The sequence below is a fragment of the Salarias fasciatus genome, chromosome 12, assembly GCF_902148845.1.
Source record: "Salarias fasciatus chromosome 12, fSalaFa1.1, whole genome shotgun sequence".
Lineage (NCBI taxonomy): Eukaryota > Metazoa > Chordata > Actinopteri > Blenniiformes > Blenniidae > Salarias > Salarias fasciatus.
The window spans coordinates 4330927-4353739 of NC_043756.1; the positions used below are offsets into that span (position 1 = coordinate 4330927).

At 45.4% G+C, this 22813-nt stretch overlaps 1 pseudogene; it reads right to left on the reverse strand.

Moving 5' to 3' along the window:
* Positions 1 to 1089: 1089 nt before the first annotated feature.
* LOC115398340 (armadillo repeat protein deleted in velo-cardio-facial syndrome homolog) overlaps positions 1090 to 22813 on the reverse strand; it is a 93289-nt pseudogene continuing 71565 nt past the window's right edge.

A 22813-nucleotide genomic window follows, 5' to 3' on the forward strand; every position in this document is an offset into this window, starting at 1 on the left:
TTTTCTTTGTTATTGACTGGAAATGTTCTGGAGTCCAAGTCCAAGGCTCAGTTCAGCTACAAGTATGATTTGTTTCAACTTTTAGCCATGTTTATATGAAAGCTCCAAACTATTTTAAGGGGTCAAGAAATATAAACTGCAAAAAAAAAACATGTTGTTTATCAATACTCTGTAAAAGCTCTGTAAAGGTTGTGGGATCTCACTGAGACAGGACTGGAGCGTCAGGGGAAGCAAAACAGACACTAAACACCAAATACAGTGCAGCATATTGTGCAACTCAAAATATTAAATAATTTCAACAGAAAGTGTATCGGGCCGTAACCTTCATCTTCATCACATCACATCTTTTTAAGACTGAAATATTCATGCCGTTTAAAATCAAGAGGGCTCCACGGCGAGGTTAGCGCTGCAGCAGGCGGGAAACTTTCTGAGTACAAACCATCGACTCATTGGAAATTGGTGGAATTCAACATGATTTTCTCCATCTCTGCTGAGCAATAGGTTATGTGACTCAATGTAATTCAAAGTTTCTGTGTCAGTTTGTACCAGGAGCCTCGATGCTCACACAGCTTCACATGGAGGCTTTCAGATCCCGCTTCTGACGGGTCAAACATTCACTTCCAGAAAAGTCTTTCCTCTGATGTGTTTCTGTCCTAATTAAAATCTTTTTTTGTTTTTTGTTTTGAATCCAAATCTGAAATTCCAAACGCACTGAAAGACAGGATTATGTCCATATCGCCCGGTCCTGAGCTAAGTAGCCGCCAGCAGCGATAACGCAGCCGCATTCAGCCGCACAATGGACGCTGTTCAGCAGCAGACTTGGTCGAGCTCAGCGTACAATAACCGGCCGTTTTATTATTGCCTCTGGTGCCCCGGTGCATTGCGGCCGAGTTCAACAAAAAGAGGGCTTATGGAATTGTTGCTCTCACAAACTGCCAACAATCGGCCGTCTCTCTGGAAGCAGCGCGCATCAAACAAAACTAAATCAGCAGCTAAATAGCCGAGCGGCTCTTTGTCCGTGGAAGGCCTCCCCCGCTTCAGCCGACCGACACGGCTGACCTCCAACCAAACCGGAGGACCCCGCGCTGCTCAGGCCCGGCGCCACCTACCTTTGGAGGGCTCGGTACGCTTGGGCAGATCCAGCGTGTCGAAGTTTTTGTCATTCTCACCGTTTTTCCTGCCTGGATAAAAGAAGAGAGGAGGTAAAGTGATATTAGCACGTGACGTCTGGACGGAGAGGAAGAACGATCAGACACGGGGTGGAACTGACACGGCGGTGGAGGAGTACTGTCAGTGAACGAAGTGGACTGAAAGGTGAAAGGTCAAACATGGGTGGTTCCTGCTATTAAAGGCTCTAAAAACGGCAATGCAAAGAAAGATGCATGGATCAAATAAGTCAAGATTATAGCTGACTGTTAACTGTACATATCAGTTCCACCCACATTTACAAACAACACAAGGTATGAACACACACACACACACAGCTCGACACCACTTCCTTCATGCACACTCACGTGAACACTCATCTACTTCAGTAAAGCCTGATTTCCTCTCCAGATAAACAATGAATGATGCAGTGTGTGTGTGTGTGTGTGTGTGTGTGTGTGTGTGTGTGTGTGTGTGTGTGTGTGTGTGTGTGTGTGTGTGTGTGTGAGATCACAGCCCGGCCGGCCAATGCCCTGCTCACGTGCACGTGGACATTCCCGCAGGACGTCACAGACACGCAGACGGACCGAGCGGGCGCTTCCTGGGCGGCTGTAAAAGTTTCCGTGCACGTGGCCTGACGTGCGCCGTCCGGGCTGAGCCGCCGCTTCCCTTCAGGAAATCACTTCATAGTTCTGCTCACGTAAACCCATGAACACGAGATAAGAACTAACCTGAGGGCATCTGTGATTTACATCTGAGGTTTATTTACACAGAAACTGATCGGAGACGCTCCACTTTCAATTAACAGAAACGGAAATTAGAGCTGAAATTACTATTAAATAAATGAATTTAAATATATGTATAGCTATAGCTATTTAAGATTTTAATTATTTAGTAAATCTATAATTCATACATATAACAGTAGTTTTAGTGTCTCGTTATTCAACACAAGGAGGAAGAATAAAAATGTTTCTTAAACAGGCTGAAATGAGGATGTTTGCTTGTTTTCTTTTTTTTTTTTTTTCATATCAAATTAAACTGATTTATCACCTATGTTTTTGTTGCATACTAATTTGAAAATGAATCAATTGATAAATTACTTCTTTGCCGTAACAATTCTTACAGATAATTCGCTGTTTGAATTAAAATATAAGCTAAAAAATCATTTTTATGACTCTGTAGCCACAGCCTTACTGTGGTTGTTGAGAACCGCCGTTTGAACAGTCTCACATCTGCAGTGAAAGTTTCCTCTGGGAAACTTCCAAAGCTTTGCAGTCAATGAAAAGGAATGTTTATTCATAAAACTGACGATTCTTAAAGATGTGCCAAAGACGGGACTTCATATCGACAATTTCTGGAGAAACGGGGATTCTACATCAACACTGTTATCGTCTGAAGCTGACACACACACACACACACACACACACAAACACAGGGTCTGCAGCAGAGCTTGACATTTACGCTCAAATTGAACCCAGAGTAATCAGACTGAAGTTTCCCAGTTGATACTGGGATTAGTTTCATCTTGAAAGAAGAAGAAGAAGAAAAAAAAGACGTCCAGCTCGGTTTAATTGGCGGTTATTTTATCCCAGCATCGATTCTTTTGATCAGTCAAGCTCTGCTTAACAACCTGACAGAAACAGATGGACTTACCATGTTTACCCAGCTCTCCTTTCTGCTGTCACTCATTTTAAAAGACTGATGGAACTAAGCGTGGGGCAGGTGGCGTCTACGATACTCGCTGCTACAGTGGAGGGGGGGGGCATGGCGAGGGAACGCATGTGTAATGAATGAAACGCCCCAATTTCACAAAGTCCTTGGAAGTTTTTCAGGTTTCTGGAGGACGCCCAGACTACTTCTAACTATTTTCTACCACCAGGGGGAAAGGGTGAGGAGGAGGAGGATGGAGAAGCTGAGGAGCAGAGGGCTGGGGGGGGGGCACTCACCTTGATTAAACCATTCCTCTATAGTTAGCCAAGGAGGCAGCAGCAATGCCAAAAAAACACAAAGCAGGGAGAAGAGGAGAAGAACGGTGAAAAAGATGTGTGTGTAAAGAAGCAGAGCAATACATTTCACATAAAACAAAGTCTTTTTTCTAACTGAACAAGGAGGGAAAAAAAAGCTGAAATACAGAAAGAAGAAAGCAAGGAGGCAAAAAAAAAAAAAAAGAGAAGAAGCAGCGAGAGAGCCATTAACAGTCTATAGGTGTTCTCTGGGAGGCATGTTCAAAGAGCCGGCATCAGTCGGGTGGCTTTTTACAGCGAGAGAGAAACAGTCAAATGATGATTTAAGTGTGAAGAAGAAAAATAAAAAGGTAGGATAACGGAGAGAAGCTCACGAGTGACAAAGACGAAAAGGAAAAAAAGGAGTGTCAGACGGCGAGTCACTGTGAAGATATATATGTAAACTGCAGAATTTGTTTAAGTGCTCATTAAAGTCACAGCGTGGAGGAGCAGAGACGGAAGCAACAGCCAGGAATCAGACTGTTGATTAAGAGAAACAAAGCGGCGTTTCTCATCATAATAGTACACATTACAGCAAATGTGACAGGGAGCTGAACAAACCGCCGCGCTCTGCCGACGGTGTTGCTGAACGGGTCGCCGCGGTGACGCTTTACAGCTGCACCTGAGTGTCTGCTCTCACAGAACACCTTCAGGGTCTGCAGCACTCTACTGAGCATTATTCTCGAGTGTGTGTGTGTGTGTGTGTGGTAATTGGCTTTCCTATATTTCGTACTACATGTAAGCTCCGTGTTTTCTGACCCCTGAACCGACGGACTCGCCGCAGAGCCGTTAGGGCCGGGGGGGGGGGTCAGCGGCTCGCGCGCGTCGCACCTCATTGGCCGACTGATTAATGGCGGCTGTTATTGTTGTACAGCGGGGAGATAACGGTGTAATTTAGCGAGCAGCCCGGGAGAACACCGATTAAGACATCTTTAACAACACAGACGCACACGGCACATCTGCTCAGCCGAGGCTCTAACCACCAAAACTTCCCCGTGCTGCAGACGGCGCCGTGACGGATATCTGGTACCATCACAGCCATTTTCACACAGGTCTGACGTTCCATGAACGGTTCTGATGAGTGTTTATGGTTGCTGGTCTCCCTCCGCCTTCCATCTCACCTTTGGCTTTCTTGCCTCCGAAGCAGCCGGCGTCGTCCTTCTTCTTCCTCTGGAGTCCCGCCGATCCGGGGGCCTGCGGCGCCGACGGGTCCTGGAACTTCTCGGCCCCCGGCACTTCTTTGTGAACGTGGTAGGAAAGGTTCCTCATAATGCAAACACAGTTCTCCACAGACTGGGAAGAAGGAGGAGACGAGGAGTTTTATTGACATTATAGCTGCATTACAGCTTTAGGCTGGATTTAAAGTGATACTAGAGGAGAGGAAGTGAGGAATGCGAACCGACTGCGGACTCATGAATTCACTGAGCGGTCTGCATGTTCTACCTTGTTGTCCATGTCCTTCTTCCCCACGGCGGACTGAAGAGCGTGCAGCAGAGCGTCCACCAGTCCGTCACATTCCCGCAGTCTGCGCCGAGCCTCGGCGCCGTCCGAGCTCACGTTTCTACAGAAGCAAAGCAACACAGATATTTAGCGCACACGGAGATACGGAGCAAGAAGGTGTAAAATCCGCTAAAACGGTGTCAGCAAATTATTCAAAATGTTACAAGTCTTCAAAAGCAGGCATGAAGTCTGCAGAGATCTGAGTAGAAGGAAAATGCATGTTTTGAAGATTGGCAATAAATGTAGCCTGTGGATGATAATGAAGAGCAGACGAGTCAAAGCTTAGCTTCAATAGGCTCATATGAGCGTGACGCAGATACGCGATACCGCAGGTTCACATGTGACCCCTGGCCTTCATCCTTCCTGCCTGCCTCAAGGCACACGGTCCGAAAACCAAATGGCTCCCGGAGTAATCTCTAAGAAAAATGATGAATATGAATTTCATTGTTGGTCCGGAGGGAAAATGCCGTGTCTGTTCCATCCTGCCGGTACGACGGCGGCAGCGCTGGGGCCGTCTTAGAGCCGCCGCCTGACTGACTGTGAAAGGCTGGGCTTTAAAGAGGGTTAAGGGATAGCCGGGGCTCCCCGCTCCTCACTGGGGACTTCGTTTATGAGGGCTTCCAACCCACAAATCCCATTAGTCGACCCCCAGTTAGTCCTGTGGAAGAGCGGCAGCCTTGCGGAGGTAAGCAGAACCGCGGCGTTGTTTAGTGCTGCGTGGACCGAAACGCGCCTAACACCCGGCACATGTGGACGTTTCAATTTACCAACAAAGGAGGCAGCTGCAAAACTATATTTAACTCCCGCGCTCGCTGGTGATCGCCTGCTTTTGTCCTTGACGTTCAGGACCTGCTCATAAATCAAGCCCGTCCATCTTTAAAAGTATCAAAAAACGGTTCCCGCCTCCCTTGTAAACAACCCAGCGAAGCGCCTGCCGCGGATTTATTTGACAGGAGTGAGTTTGGGGGCAGACAGACAGCAGAGTTTTACTGTCAGCTGTCTCGTTTCGGGGAGCAGTTGTCTTGCGGGAGGTTTACGGGCGGGCATCTGTCACCGGAGACAGGACAGGAAGCCGCCGTTGTCTCCGGACAAAACCTCCACTGCTCCAACACTAGTTCTTTCAAGGGTTTCAGGTCTAAAGGTTTGTGTTTGTTGTTGTTTATTGAACCGTCTGACAGTTTAGCTGCTGCTGGGGTTTGAATATGATTCCGTGAAGCCAGTTCTTTTAATACAAAATGATGAAGTGCAGATATAATGAAGGATTGCAGCTTTCTGTTATATTGTTAGTTCTTATCCCGTCAATTCAGGTAAACATATCATTTTGAATTGTTTTTGTTGTCATGTGTATTTGAATACACACCACAGATAGGCTTTATTTAAAAAAGACCAACTATTATTTCAAGAAAAGTAATTTTTCACACAGCAAATAAACGCAGACTCAAAACAAATGAAATGTCAAAACGACGGTGCTGCTGACTGAGTATTCCCCCTAGTGGTCAAAGTGGTCATGAAAACTGGAAGTTTCAGCAACAGTGGAGCTTCTCTGCTTCTTTTCTGTCTCGTTAAAATGGAACAAACTTTCTTCTTCTTGTTTTTTGGCAGAAGGAAAATGAAGAAAAGCTCTTTATCACTGAATGATACGAACATCGTCATTTTAAAGGAACATATTGGACTGAAAATGGATGCTTGAGCAGTTTACTAAATACTCATAATGACATTTGAATCGTACGTGCGGTGAGTCCATGAATAAATGAAAAGTTGGAAAATTCCTATTTCTATTGTAAACAATCCTAACTAAATTGCGAAGTTTTTAGAATGGAAAGTAATTCCAAATGACAACTTCCTGAGTTCCCAGGAAAATATTTTCCAGCCAGTTTTCAGTGTCACTTGGATCATTTCTGTCATTTTCTAGTGACAAAGACAAAATGGGACACTTCCTCAAGATCTATTTTCAGGAAAAATGTAATCTCTGTTTTCTAGTTAAAGTGGGTCAAATGTAAAGAGGCTGGAAGGAGCAGAGGGGCGTGCGTTCAGATGTCCATCTGTGTCTTCTGCTGTCCGCCGAGACGCCGGCAGCCCGTCACCCTGATCTCAAAGTGTCTGTAGCGCGTCTGCTTTATCAGATGAAGCGTGGGTGTGAAGGTCACTGTGAGCCATGCGGCCGTTAGAGGACAATGGAGCAGGTGGGAGGAGCAGACTGATGGAGATGGATGGAGATGTGGCCGACCTCTGCTATCGCCCCACAAGGTCATGAGAGCGCATGCATCTCCTGGTGTGGGCCGTCCTTTAACACTTATTGACTCCAGATCTACTCTGAGATTCAGTGCACTCACTCAGCTCCTAATCTCCTCCTCATTCTTGGATTTCCTGACATTACGTCTGAATGGGAAAAGGAAGAAGAGCTGAAAGCAGAATGAGCAGAATGAGATGACTGTTCGCTGTTATCTGTAAAGTGGTTGATCATCACAACGTATAGGCTGAATGCAGCCTGAACCACTTCAACTCAAATAAACACACGTATACAAAGGAAGAACATTTAAATGGCTAGAGTGTTAAACACTATCCACCATGTATCCACCTAAATTGTTTGTTTTAGTGCTCAGTGTAGACATACTTAACAATTATAACCGTTAATGATGCATTTTATTTGTAGAGCATTTCATTGTTTCTTACTGTTAAAAACAAGTTCCTCAGTGTCATAAAAACTGCCAAACCGAGTCTTTTTTTAACAGAAAGAAAAGCCTCCTGCTCGCGCTCGCTGCAGATAATCTCCTCAGAATGTTGCTGCTGAGGCATCGAAATGCAAAAATCATCACAACCGATCAATACCGTGGGACGCATTATTGCATTCTAATAGAGTTTAACTATTATTTGTGCAGTAAGTGCTTTAAAACGTACAGTAGATCATAAAGTAATGGCTCCTCAGTAAAGAACTTGAAAAACCGCCATCATATATAACTCCAATAACATACAGGATGTGTCCTCTGTAGAAAGTTGCTGCTCAGCACAGTTTTACCGCAAAGTTTTATACATTAACATATAAACACTCACTCCCTGACCTATAACTCCACACATCAACACTCTGAACATGTTGTGAGGTTCTGCATGTGTGCATGTCTAAGTGGCCGACGAGACGGAGCCTTTGCTGTCGAGCCGTCAGTCAGCGATGGCAGGTGAAGCAGGAAGACGGAGGCGTGTGCTAAAGCCGCTGGGAGCATCTGAAGGTGAGCAGAGCGAATTCTGGAAACAAAGGGTGTGAATATATTGAAATTAATGAGGACCGGACTGAAAGTTTTGACAGGAGACTTTTGACTGCAAACTCTGTGAGCGAGCTGGGTTCGAGGGATCGAGGAGGCACGAGTTCTTAAAAAAAAAAGGGAGAGAGATTTACGCTATATGACGCACATGTACCAACAGTCTCCTGTAACAAAACTGCTCCCGGTTTCATCGAGGCGGGAGCCGTCTCCGCCGGCGTGCGTAAACAGATTCTCCCCGGCATCGGCGCAAACCCGGTCCAGGCAACGGCGGGCTGAGTTGCTGTTGCCATGGAGACACATCCTCGCCAGCGGGGGTCCGCGTCAACGGTCAAAGAGCGACAGACGACTGAGAGATTTTGGTGATATGTGTGAGATTAGTTTGTGGCATTAATGTCCAATCTGCGGAAAAATAAAAAAGAGCGATAGGGGAGGGGGGGCAGTGAGGAGCAGAGGTGGTGATGAAGAGGGGTATTTCCCAGAATGCCATCTTTCTGCATTATGAAAATCATCATAATAGAATTTTTCTTTTTTTAGGTAAAGTTACATGATTTTTTCCCTTAAATAGTCTATAGATGAAGTAGTGGAGAGCAGTGTGAAAACTACGTGCAAGGCGTCTAATCCAGTGCAGTAATGTGTGAAATGCATGCTGGTAGAATTGCGTGGTGCTGGTTTGGATGGCGTCTCGTCACAGACGTCCACCAGCACGCTGCGCCGTCTCGTGCAGGAGGAGATCTGGATTATAGTCTAGACAGGCTTGGCTGGCTGGCTGGTGAAGGCAGCACAGCCAGGCGTGCAGCGCCGTAACACACACACACACACACACACTCTGTCTTTCACACTTTACTACAGTCTGTCACTCTGAGGCGCAGCCAAAGAGGCAGATTCAGCGGGGAAGGTAGAAGAGAGGAGATGCACGGAGGGAAGAAAGCTACTTGGAAGTTAATAACAGGAACTCCGGATCGCTGCACTCAAGTTGTCACACTGAGTTGATAACGGCATTTAAAAAGAGGACGCTCCACGGCTCTTTCGAGCATTTTTACGTGACACTTCAACGACATTCAATTTCACTTCCAGCTCTTCAGCTAGTTTTTCTATTTTTTTTTTTTTTTTTTTGGGGACACGAACTGAAAAGAGTGTATTTATTTTTATCAGCGCAAAGCTTCAGATTTTCTGAAGAAGACATGCAAGAAATGTGAATATTGTAATTTTTTCTTTATTTCAACTTATCGTGACACGTCAACATGGCAACAGCAGATTTCCAAGATTTTTGTGATTTATGTCCATCTATTGTACTTCTGTAATATTTCTAGAGGATCTATGTATTAATGTGTGTATTTATCATTTGCTGGTGGTTGGTTGGTTGGTCAAGTAAAATAAAATGGAGAACATAGATGATTTACCAGTTGGAAAATCTTGACTATTTACACCATGAAATAAAGGAAATCATTGATTTTTTTTAAAGATAATGACCATTAACACATGTTTGGATTTTTGGGATTTACCTACAGAACAACGTCTTAAGAGCCAACATTTTGTTTCTATTTCTGCATATATTACATTTTTTTGTAATTTTGTTATTAGTTACTTGTTAGCAAGGAGTAATAATTCTCCTTATGAGGACATTAGGAGTGTCTGCACTGACAGGAAGGTGACAGTCGGGCACGTCTGTTTTCCTGTTTGACCTATTTCTCTTCTGCAGAAAGCAATCAGAATGCGAGAGACTGACGCCTCGAGGATGATGGGAAAAGCACATTTATCGAAAGCACAACAGTCACCGTCGTGACTGACAAACTTATTAAGTTCATATAAGCACAGTTTTATTTCAAGTACAGTTGTGGTTATTACCGCCATAAAGTAACTTCTGGTGTCTCACTGCAGACGTCAAACTTCCACACAACAATCCCAGAGTAACTGTAACTCTCTGAGGTCAAACTGCCGTAATGCGGCCGCTCCCTCCCGACCGGCGGGTTCGAGATGAACAGCCGCCGTGCAGCTCTGGCTCACGAGCAGGGGAGAGATGTGCAGGAACAGGTTCGCAGAGACAACGGAGGCCTTGACAGCGCGAGCGTGGAGGACGAGGAGCTGCAGCAAGGCCTCATTTTTAAAGCAAATGGAGCAGAAAGGGTCGGGCAGAAAGTCGGCGTGAGTCACGCCAATTTAGCGGCGAAGTATGCGGCGGTGGAAACGGAGAAGTTGACACCATTTGGATGCGCGACCTGAGAGCTCAAGGTTTGTGCTGCAGTCACTGAAAGCACTGAAGAGAGACTCAGTGGCGGCGAAACACTCCAGCTCATAAAGGTTACATCATTTCAAAGTCAGACTTTTATGAGGTTTGCATGTTTTTTTTTTATCCCACACAAGAAATAAAATTCAAAAATATTCATGAAAGACTCACTTACTTAACTGCTATACTATTTGCACTGTGGACTCAATTTAAAGTAGAGAAAGCCCTAACGCCTGACACTAACTTCATTTGTGTAGTTATTTAATTGGAACTTGTTAACTTCGCAGCTGATGAGGTAACAGAGTGGTCAAAGTGGGGCCGTAACAAAGTTACCGGGATGAAATTACAATGACGAGGGGTGACCAAGGGGTCGCGGAACAACAACCACACGATTTTCAGACGCAAAACAAAAGAATAAATCTCCCTCGAAGTGATACATACTCTGTGTGCTGCAGGCTTGGAGTAGGCCATAAATAATTTAAAGTTTTCCTGAAGTCACAGATCAAAGTGGCCCCAGCAGACAGACGTCCAACATACTTCACATACAAACACAGAACCGAGGGGAGGAGCGCAGCTTCTGCTGGATCCTGTATCTTTTACTACCAAACAGCTTAAAACGTGACCCTGACCTGGCGTCAGCGGGCCAGCTCTACAACACACCTGTCCATTTCTGAAAACAAATGCTCCAGTCCGGGGATGTTGAGCCTCATCAAACCTCAGCCGCCACAGAAATGTAACCTCAAACGCCTTTAAGCATCCTCTTTTCTTCTTTATGAGGCATTTTGCATTCTATATCAAAGTCCAATGTTTCCAACCTGGAAGGTCGAGGGTGGAGGAGTTATCATGCACCTGCCTGCCACTGGACCTCAGAGATAGGGCAGCAGTGATCCTCCCTGCAGCAACGCCCAGGCACTTTAAAACCAGCAGAAAGGGAACCCGGAGGTAGTCTTCGCAGCTCACAGCCAGCTCTGCTTGCTGTTGACTTTGGTGAAATAAGACGTTTCAGGACGTTAATACGCCGAGTGTGTCGGTGTAAGAGCCACGGGCCTCAGAAGCATTTAAAATCTGATACGGTTGGAGAAGTTTGTGATTAAAAGCTTCAAAGGGCTTCCAGCGCACACCGTGATTTATTGAACAATGTTTAAAATACCTAACGAAGAACTCTGTAAAGTTTCGACTATGTGACGGACTGTATTCCACTGGTTTTATTTAAAAGATGAGGAAACTGGTTGGCAAGAGGTTCTGAATCAAAGCACTGATTGATTACTGAGCACATCTTTCTGCAGCATCTACACCAGAGTGGGTAAAAAATGGCTCGATTTGTGGAATAAAGCCTCACCTGAGGCAGCCGGAGGTGTTTTGAACACCGTGGTCCACTCGGCGTCGCGCGGCTTCGAGTCCTCGTTGGGCTCGTGCTCCCAGCCCGAATGGGGGATGATGACTTCGTTGGTCATGGTCTGCAGGCCGTGGTTGATGATCACCATCTTCAGGGGTTCGTAGGATGACAGATTCCACAGAGTTCCTGCAGATAAGACGAGGAAGAGGAGAGTACAGAGAGAGTAGGAACTGTGAGAAGGTCGTATTTCATATAAAACGGTGAAACAAGGATTTTAAAAGTGTGATAAACAAATAAGAGAAGCAAAGATTTAAATGAGAAAGTAAAATAAGAGCAGGGTGGGCTGAACTGAGAATTCAGAAACAACAAAAATGGCTGAATATTTGCCAGCAAGTAAACAACTGCCACACTGCAGGTATTAAAGAAGAAAATCTCTGTACACTGATATCACTGTCCCCTGAGATCTTGAACGGATGCTGGAATCAATAAGCAGTTTAGCAGCCGTGTTGCTTTTCTACAATATTCTCGTAATCTTTTCCTTTGCAGCGGAGAGGTCACAGCGATCTTAATGGTTTCTTATCTGTTCACAGCTGCAGCCTCGATGAGAGGCACTGCTGAGCGCACGCTAAAGAACCGAACAGAACTCATCCGTCCTCCAAACCGCTTCACACAAATGAGGGTCGCGAGGAGCCGGACTCCAGGACCCCGGTCTGGACGGGTTCAAAGTCCTCACTGTCACGTTCACCCTCCAGCAAGTCACTGATAGACGTGATGTTTTTAACGCGCAGCACAACAGTTATCCTGAATCTGTTGAGAAGATCATCCACAACACGACCACGAAGCCCCGAAAACTCAACCTGCATGAAATTTCATCAGTGCTGCGCCGATATGGATCAGTGTGTTCTGACCACACTATCAGCACACACAGCATCAGCGTGTATGAATCCCATCTGCTTCCCCAAACAGTCCAAGCAGGAAGAAAGAGAGTTTTGTTTTGTTTTTTTCTCCGTGCCAGGCAGCACACCTCTGAAACAGCCCGCCTGTAATGTATTTCGGCAGAAGAAGGTAAATTGAGCTCGCTGTGTGCATCCTGAGCTTTTTGTAAAAAGAGGCAGACAGACAAAGCAGAGAGGAGGCTTTTTTTCTCTGGCAGCGCAGTCGAGCCAAAAAAAAAAAAGAAAATCTCTGTTAAACAGCGGCTTCAGGTGGGCCTTCATTCAGGTGTATGGGAGGTGTGGGGAGAGCAAACACTCAACCAAAACCATATGTACAGAGGGAAAACACTCTCAAGTCAATGTTGACACGTTTCCGCGGTTTTGTTTTGCCTCTTCTCTGCCTTTCTCATAACTTTCTTCAGGCTCTCTCTCTTTCTTTATCTGAAAAACTCAACAAGAAGTTTTATACCCCGTAACTAAAGCGGGACTCAAACCTCCACAGCGCTCGAAAGTCAAACTGAAATCATATCACGCAGAGGGAAGCACTGGGATGATGTATTTCCCTCAGTGCGAGTCTGTTTGAGCCTGGATTCACACACTGTTAGCGGCGATCATCTCCATCCAACCGGTCCTGGACGACTGATGGACGACTGGATTAGAACCATGTTTCTTCTTTGTCCTAATTGATGAGGGGGGAGTTAACAGAGGGTAAAGCGTTCCCATGAGACCAGCGAGCTGTGCTCGCAGCTACACTCAGACTTGTTGTTTTCTGTTGCCTTCCATTTGTTGACACATTGCAAAATATCCTCAATTAACTCGAAGCAACGCCTCATTCGTGTTTACTATGCATGAATGCATAAACTAAAATTGTACTGCATAACTGTAGACATATCAATGGAGAAGAAACCTTCCAGACCTGCCTGGAAACTGGAGACTGTGTTTTTTTCCAGCTGACGGTGTGAATGTCAAGGTTGGACTGATCGTTTGTCTATATGTGTTTTAGGCCAACAATCACTCATCCAAAAACTGACTTCACAGATTACCTGGACTCAACAAGCATCTCTTAGACACAAACAAAGGTGGTGACCAGTGGGTTGAATCAGAGAGCCAAACTACAACAACAAACTTTCTGTTATTTTGTTTTTTTATTTAATTTGTTTGTTTTGAAACAGGCACGCACCTGTCCTCTTCACCTCTCACAGAAACCCTGCATCCCTCCCGGCGCGCCTCTCCCCGCTCTGATCCGGAGCAATAACAGCTGGGGAGCGGGAGCATTAAAATGAATCAGACGACCACACACTCACACACGGCGGCGGCGTGCTCAAAGACGCATCAGGCCTTCCGCGCAGACGAACGCCGGTGAGCGCAGTCGTACGCACATATTCACAGATCCCCGCCGAGCGAGGGTGCTTCTGTCTCCACGCTAACAGGGCCTTAGCAGGGCAATGAAACTGTCACGCTTCCTGCTCCCGTTCTTTAAAACCGTTTCTGTACATTTTCCAGATGGTCAATATTTCCTCTGTTAAATCATGCTCTCCACACACAACAGCGAAAAAAAACCCCGTCTCTGTGGACAATCCTGAGCTAAAAATAAACTTTTTTTTTTTTTTTTTTTTACCAGCAATTTAACTGTTATCCTGCAATATGAGGTTTTGTTGTATTGGAGATTGCTTTCTCACCACATCTCTACAAAAATGGAAGCGTCTACCAGCGAGCAAACACCGAGTCGCTCCCCCGGTGTTTGCAAGCACTCCTCGTGCGTCACGCACAGCCAGGCCGACAGTATCTAACGGGGGAAACTATTAGCTGTGGTGTGGCTCCACATTCATTCAGGCCGCTCAGGAACGTTACTGTGCCCACACCGTCTCCACTGCAGCCCGAAGCCGAGAGCCAAACCTGCAAACGCGTCTGCGTGCAAAGACCCGCCATGAGCAGGGCTGCACAAGATTTCGACGCTTCACATTGTGATGACATGATTTGTGAGGATTACTTGAAGTCAGTGTACAGTTTGTGTTCAAAATGATAGCAGTCCAGCATGACTGACTAGATGATAACTGTTTTGGTAGAAATTCTCTCGCAACATGGCAGATCATTTAGCAGTAGGTGAAGTGGAGACATAGAAAACCAACAGACCCAACGTTCATGAGTTTGATTAATCAAATAACTCAAAGCGGGGCATTCAAATTAACTGCAGTGTGGATTCACTCAGTGAGGACATTTATTCTCAAAAAAACAAGTTTCAATAGCAGACGGCCTTTCGTTCTCTCTGAAAAGTTGAGAAAATGACAGGCCGCTCTGCTAAAGTGATCTAAGAGCGCCTGAAGATGGAAATCAAACCAGAGCGACGTGGAAGAAAAGCGACAAGACTACCATTGGAAGGGATTCAAGAATAGCAAGGATGGAGAAGATTTAGCCAACATCAGCTCCAGGGTGATCAAAGACGGTCTGAAGTTACCTGTGAGTGCTGCGACAGGAAGAACCTGCAAAGTCCTGCTGTTAGAAAACGATGTGCTGAAGAGGACACAATCTGCCTTGTCCTGTCCACGGTCATCCTGCCTCTCTACACTCAGCCGGGATCGACCGCAGCACCCGGAAACATACGCTGGCTAAAGCAGCATCGAAGATGAATGGATGATTTGTTGCAGTCAAAACAAGTAATAATCTGCAATCTTAATGAGCATCCCTTCTTTTACACGTGTCTCTACAACCATCCGACCTGAAACCATGCCATCATACATTGTTGGGAACAAGAAAACCTCCAGAGAGTAAATATTGCCTGAAAGGCTAATTTTGAGTAAAGAAAACAACCCAAACCCCCAAACAAAGAAAAACCCAGTTAATTACATTATTGAAAGATGGCTGGTTCAATTTTGCTCTTTTGTGCACACACCTGTAAATTTCATACCACTACAAACACAATATTGATTTTTCCCAACGAGCACTTTCATGGTACATTAAACCTGGTCCAAACAAGCTGAGGTGTTATTTAAATGTTTAGATGTTCATCTTGCTTTATAATTGAGGGTCTGATTGAAGAATTTACACTAGTAATATTTAAATGTTTGCTTTATGTGTTTATCGATTACTGTATTCCAGCCAGACGCGTTCATTTCTCAGGTCTGTTTCAGTGCGTCGGTGTTCGGTTCGTCAGCAGTCCGGCTCCCGCTTCTCTAACCTCTTGCAATGTCGTGTATTCATTTTGGATTTGGCCAAAGTGACAGGTAAGACTTTTAGGCGTCAGTTTGCTAAGATAAGCTTAATATGATCATCATGTTGTTAAAAGAACAGCTGGTAAGATGATGAAGCTGGTGTCAAATTACATGGACATGATGCTGTACTGTGCATGCAAAACACAGTCACCAAGCACTGTACTGGATTTATTTTCTTTTTTTTATTAAACCACAAAGTTTCACACTGAACTCTTCTCTGTGCAATATATCACAATCTATCAGTGAGCTTGATGTGTGTGAACAATACGGGAGCTTGCATCCACAGAAATGTCTTTTCTTCTACACCTTACTCTTCTTTTTGGCTGCTCGTGTCTACAGAACGTTTCGCTGCAACATGCTGCTTTTTCAATTTATTTAACACATTTCTACTTCTTGCAGACGTTCCATCAGATGCAGAATTTTCCCCACTTTCATTCTTCACGGGGTCACAGGTTTTTATCACTAAACCCAAACACGAGAGTGCTTTCAGCGGAATTATCAGCATCCAGGCATGAATCAAATTAAACAGGAATGTGCACTTGTGGCGTGCGCGCGCCGCCGAGATGACAGCCAGCTAACATTCATGGCTGTCTGCCGGGCTGACAACTTGATCACCTCCTCTGTTGTGTCATTAGCATCAGCGTCACTCGTGACAGGCAACATCCGACGTGCCGTCAACCCACGATGAGCAACGCCGGCGCCAGGAAGACGACTAGAACCTCCAACTGTCGTATCCTGGGCTCGAATAATGGGAATATTTTAATCTGAGCGCAACAGACGAGAAAGAAACAATGATTATTAATCCAAAAACTAATGATTTCTCATTAATCCTGCTGTTAAGTTTAACAGTCAAGCATCCTGCAGTCGTCCTCCGATGAGATTAATGGTGTGTAACGCCTCATGCTGAATGGGGGTGCTTTGGCATTGTTATAAAGTAGCTCCAACAGCCCATATCCACTTTAGTGGGGAAATGTATGTGTGCATAAAATATATAAGCCGACCAGCATCCATCTTGCTTGCCAGGAACAGAAATACAATTTAGAGAAACACACAAGGGCTTCGGATAAACCTGAGTGCTTCAGAGTAGGATAAAGCTGCCTGAACCTCGTCTGCCTGTACGATGCAGTCAATAATATCAAGCAAACTTTTTCACTTCAGTTTTCAAAACCACCTCCAGGGTCGCAGCTTCGTTTGGAGGAATCAGTCAGCGCCGCACCGATCACACACGCCAGAGGGGAGGAAACGGCATGTCTGTCGCTGTAGCTGCGATCCATCAGGAGCGACAGGCGCGCAGCCCATTGACAGAATGTTATTTAAGACGACAGAGCGCTGTGGAAGTGACGATCTCCATCCCGCGTCCTGCCGCCGTCTCGGGCCGGCGCCTCTGGATCGGGTTCAGTCCATTTGCCGGCCTCCGTCAGCCTGTCGGGGGTGGCCGTGCTGACGTCCCGCCGTCTGCCGGGCTCCAGGCAGACACCGTGGAATTGTGAGGGAATCGTGACACCTGATCTGTACATCTGTTCGGGTCTGATTTCATTACCGACCGCTTCAGGAAGAGTGGGCGCTACATTCACCACAACAGTCATCCTCACGTCACAAAAGAACACAGGCGCGGTTTGTTTCAGCGAGGGATGTCATCTGTCAGAAATCCACGGCCTTTAAACTCAGTGTTGTCAGCAGAGAAACTGCAGAGGGAAACTACAGAAGATAAATGACAGCCAAGCGCTTTGGTTGATTACTGCATCAGTACACGATGCAGAGGCACTCCGGATCTCAGAAACCAGTCAATTTGCATCTATTTCAGCAAAATTGTGTCAGTGATTCAATACTCTGAAATGCTGCTGCTGGCTGAACGCAGCGGAATTGTTTGTTTTAAAATTCCGCCTGAAAGCTGTTGGAACAGCGGCTTTGTGCTGACACGGCCCTGCCAATGGACGGAGAATCAAATTCTGTGAAACGTTCCAGAGGTTTCTGTACAATAACATCAAAGCGCAGTGCAGAGGGTGAGGGTGGATGGATGGATGGATGGATGGATGGATGGATGGATGGATGGATGATTTAAAATTGTTTATTTTTTAACTCAAGCTGCATTTAGATCAGATCTGCACAATCCCACTGGGATTAAAAGGTCTGTGATTCTAAATGGGAGACAGTTAGCTGGATGTGGATAAACGACTGGATAGATTATTTGACCCCATTTGAATTAAGAAAAAAAAAAAAAAAAAAGGTTTTTGTAGCTCTACTAACAGCCAATGCAACAGTTAAAGAAGATGAAATGTTAATCATGATCAGCTTCTATGGATTTTCAGACTGAGTCAGTGAGTTTATGAAACCCTGAAGAAAAATTGACAGGATCCCCTCCGTAAGGCAAATCGAACCCACAGTGGCGTCCTGTCAATGCTGAGGCTCAAATCAGCAGTTTTCCAGTGACGGGCTTGGTTCGCTAACCTCCACGCCTCGACTGCACCACATTTCCAAATAAATCATACATGCTATCAGTGTTGTTGACGGGAGATTCCTGTTTTATCTGAACACCTGACTCCAGCCTGACGGTGCACTGTAACCGGGTGAGAAGCTTCGCGCTGAGATTCCTCCACTGTGCTGATGTTTGACAAAAAAAAAAAAAAAAAAAAAAAAAAAAAAAAGGAGTCACTGGTTCAAATCCTGAAATATGATCTCAACGATACAGACGTCATATTTCTTTCAAGTTTGTTATCGAGTAAATCCAGGATTCCCAGCAGGGATGCAATATACTGTAGGATTCCAAGACTTCACCGTGACCTTTCATAACTGAGTCAAGCTGCTTTCAAGATCCAAAAAAGCTTCTCCTCTGTGGTTTATTAATGTTGTTTATCTGCTGAGGAAAGTTCTGACGGGGTAAACAGTCTGGCTGAGTTTCTACAAAAGACGCTGCTTGTAATAAATAAATGTGCGAGAGAAGTTGTAAAATATCTTGCGACGTAAATCCCTGTAAACAGAACCATTCAGCTACAGAAATATCCCCAGATCCGTCGATGCCGAGGTTTCCATAAATAGGAAAATGTGTAGGAAAGGTTTATTATGAGAAGCATTGTTATCTCAAATCTCTGCGAGCAAGAACTTTCCACTATGTTTGGAGTTTTTCCTCATAAACCTGAGATTTGTCTGCTTCCTTTGTTCTGCATGCCTCGGGCCACGAATAACATGCGTTATTACCTGCCTCGTCCACGACTTACTGCCAGAAACAGAGGAGTTTTGACTCGAGAGATTTCATCAGAGTGCAATCTGACCCGACAACGCTGGGATCAAAACAGAGCGGACACGTCTGCCAGTGTAAACGATGAGACGGGAGGCAGGCTGTGAGCCGTGACCCCATGACCCCCCCTTGTGTTGGTACATCCACTCCTCTTCCCACCTCTGACATTCCCCTTCCCAAACACGGCGATCCCTGGAACGTGAGGCTGCGGGGACCGGGACGAGCACTGGGAAAGAGGCTGGGGCTGGAGCACAGGCTAATTCAATTTTCCAGGCATTACTGGCAGGCATGTCGCTCCTCAAGCAGGCCTATTAACTTAGTTCTGCCCATTACTGTCCCTCTGCCTCCTCTCCTCCTCCACCTCAGCCCTCGTCCCATCCATCACACTCTCAGCGGCGAGGCGGGAGCGAGGCCCTGTTCAGAAGAAGGGAAAAGCTCTGGAGGTGGATGAAGACCTGAATGGTGTGTGAACGATACGAAGTGCTTTGCAGGAAGCTAAATTTATGGAAAAGTGCTGAAATGGTTCAGAATTCATGCTCTAATCGTTAATATTTAAGTAAAACTGTTTTGTGCTATCATATCTATACGGATTTCCATCATTGCTGAGTGAACGCTTTGTTTATGTGGAATTCAAGACCTGTCTCAAATAAAGAATGAGTGCATAGAGCATTTGGAATAAACAGAACGCCTCTTATTATTTCTTCAATCATGACATAGAGTGACAAGTTAAAAGTGTGTACTCTGGATTTTTGCTCTCTTCAGACGAGTTTCCCATGATTTGACTTGAATACAGCACAGAGGAGTAATTACTGTCCTTCAGTGTCCTTCACTGTCCAACTCTGTCAACAGCTGAGTGGTTATTTATGAGAAAGGGGCTCGTCTGCTGTCCCAGTTTCGCGAGCGGCTCTGAGCATAATGAACTCCGTTCTTCATAATGACAAATGTCAGACGCGTTGCCGTCATTCCCGCCGTTCACCTGAATCCACGGCTTCACGGTGGGCAGCTGGAATTAGCATGAGAAAAACAGCCCAGGCGTAATTAAAACACACAGAAAGTGCCACCATCATGAAGCCAATCAAGCCAGCCTGCGAGCGAAATATCAGCACTTATGCAGCGGGACAGCTAAATGGGACAGATTCATTACTAATTCAGGCTATTAGTTACACCTGCATTTTCACAGCGGTGACACATCAATGGGAAGTTTCATCGTGACTCCAAACAGAATGATGATTAAAAAAAGAATGATGGGAGCATAAATGTAATAATGCACAGTGTGTGTGTGTGTGTGTGTGTGTGTGTGAGCTGTTTAAACATAGTTAATTTGATCTTAACAAAACATGAACTGACTGGTAATAACAACTTGGGGCAAATGTGCAGATAATTGTTACCTGGTTTAGTGTTTATCTGCAGCACTACAAAGAGTTTCGGTGTCTTTCAGCTCATTGCTTTGATTCACTTCCAACACTGTTCAGCCTATTTACTACCAGCAGCAGCTGCTGCTTTCAGCAGGAAGCTCTGATGTGGTTAAAGGAAAAGTCAGAAACTAGGCGGTGAAGATAACGGAGCGATTATTAGCGGAAGAGAAAAAGATCAACAGAAGCTGATTAAGATCTAGATAAAAACAAAACACGTTACATTTTTCCAAAGAAAAGATCTCAGAATGATTAACAAGCATCATTTGTGTTCGACAAGAATGTGCATCACACCAACGATCAATTTATAATTAGGTGTTTTTAAATCCAACGTTAAACAACCTGTACTGTGTATATGTGGTGCAAACATACCAGCCAAATTGGCCTTTATGCATTTTTCATGCAAACAAGAAAGGCAAGCACCTGCCTATCTGTCAGCCGACAGAACCCAGACATTTCCTGCAGGAAAAGTGGGAGACAAATCCGCTTAATAATCTACATTTCCAGAGTGGGAATAGCTGCAGGGCATAAACAGCCCAGAGCCTACCGGGAGGGAAAATAGAATTACTCTGAATGCTACAGAGTTCTAAAAATATAAAGGACTGGTCTGTCTGTTTCTGTCTGGTGTGTTGGAAAATAAAATAAAACCACTTGGTTCCTTCCACGTCACCCTCCTCTCGCCCCGATAGGAAAACCATGACTGTGGTTTTACAGGGATAGCACAAACTCCAACAGCAAAAACTCCTGGACTAAGAAAAGGGGCCTATTTTTAAAACCCCCCAATTATATATAATTGTAGAAAAGCAGAGCCAATTCCAGCCAGGCGGGCCGAGGGTGTAAGCTGAGCTTGCATTGTGAACCGGCCCGTTTTCACTGGCGGTGCAGACCTGAAGCCGGAGAGGGGAGAAAACCAGCTATAGGGAGAAAATCAACAAGGCTGTAGATAATGAATGAAGGAGTGAAAGAATTAGATTGAGCGAGGGAGGGTTGGATAATGAGTACGAGACGGAGGGGGGAAAAAAAAATCCTCCTTCCATTCTGTCCTCCTCGTCTTGTGGTGCAGGGTTATTTTTAGCTGCGATGGGGAGCAACACGGTGCTGTAAAGGCAATCATTTCTGCTGCGGCACAGTCATCGCTCACTGCAACATCTCCGTCACAGCAAAGGAAACACACACACACACACACACACACACACACACACACACACACACACACACACACACACACACACTCATATACACACACACGCAACAAGCTTGGGGTATTTAAGAACCTGTATCACTGCCAACAGATCAAAACCGAAGCTGTCAATCGCAATATATTTTGCCGATTCACACCTCAAGGCCACAACCTCACACATATTCACAACAAGACGTCTAGATGAAAACACTGACAGCTGCCAAAATCCATCGTGACGACAAGTTTCACTCTCAAAACCATAAAATTACACAGAAAGCAACGCCCAGCGTGTGTCGGGAGTTGCGTGTGTGTGTTAACTATTCTCTTGGCAGTCACAAAAAGGGTCAAGTGACACACTTTAAACTGCCTCTCCGGTTTCTCGTGCGGACACGCAAAACAAAAGCTCCTGCTCAGGTGCTGAAGTGTGCATATCAGCAAAAGTGTGTCAGGTCAAGCCAATTGTGTTGGGGATTATCTGAACACACGGAGGCACAACCGTATTCCCCGGCTGACATTTACCAGGTCAAGGAGAAGAAACCCGATCGCGGCGTCTGAATCGATAGGCCCTCTTAAAGGAATTAAAACTCATTTCATCACGCAGTGAAGCTCGCAGCTTTCCCTGCAAAGACAAAATGTTGAAATGCGTTCTACTTCTCTACAGAGCGTCCGTACATGTTTTATCTGCCTTCGATGTGCCGTAATGAGCTGAGATCTCCGAACTGAAGGAAAATGTCTCTCAGATCGACCCGTTTGCTCATTAACATACGTTACTTTAAGCAAACTGTAAGACGGGGTTTTTCCGAGGCAGTCTACACCTCCCGAAAAAATTAAAAGAATGACTAATTACAGTGTAGAACGTTTCGTTATCGCTGCCTTCCTGACATGTCGCTAGCTAGGCAATTCAGCGCTAATTAAACAAGCACGCCTGGGAAACCAACTCATCCCATAATGCACGGGGTCCAAGACGTGAATATTTTGAAGCAGAAATGCGAGGAAAACATTCAAAGAATGTGCTTCTAAATGTAGCATGACAATCAGCCCTGCATTGCTATGCAGAGAACGGCATTATGGGAGCAAACAGTGTCTGAGTGAAGAAAGGTATGCAGGCAGTGACTGGAGAGGACTGGTATACCGAGGTACTGTCACATCGGCTTCAAAGCAGCTCCTCAGGATGTGACAGAGAGTTGAGACTAATTAAACAGACAGGAAGAGGAATCACACAGTTTGGCATCCAACAGGCTCAAACGGCAGCGGCGTTGAGCAGGTGGTTTCTGCACGAGGATCACTTCACTTACGGCAGGGTGACTGTGAGCGACGGCTGACGGTAGGAACGCAATCAGACATATCCGCAGCACTAATTTCAAATAATTAGACAA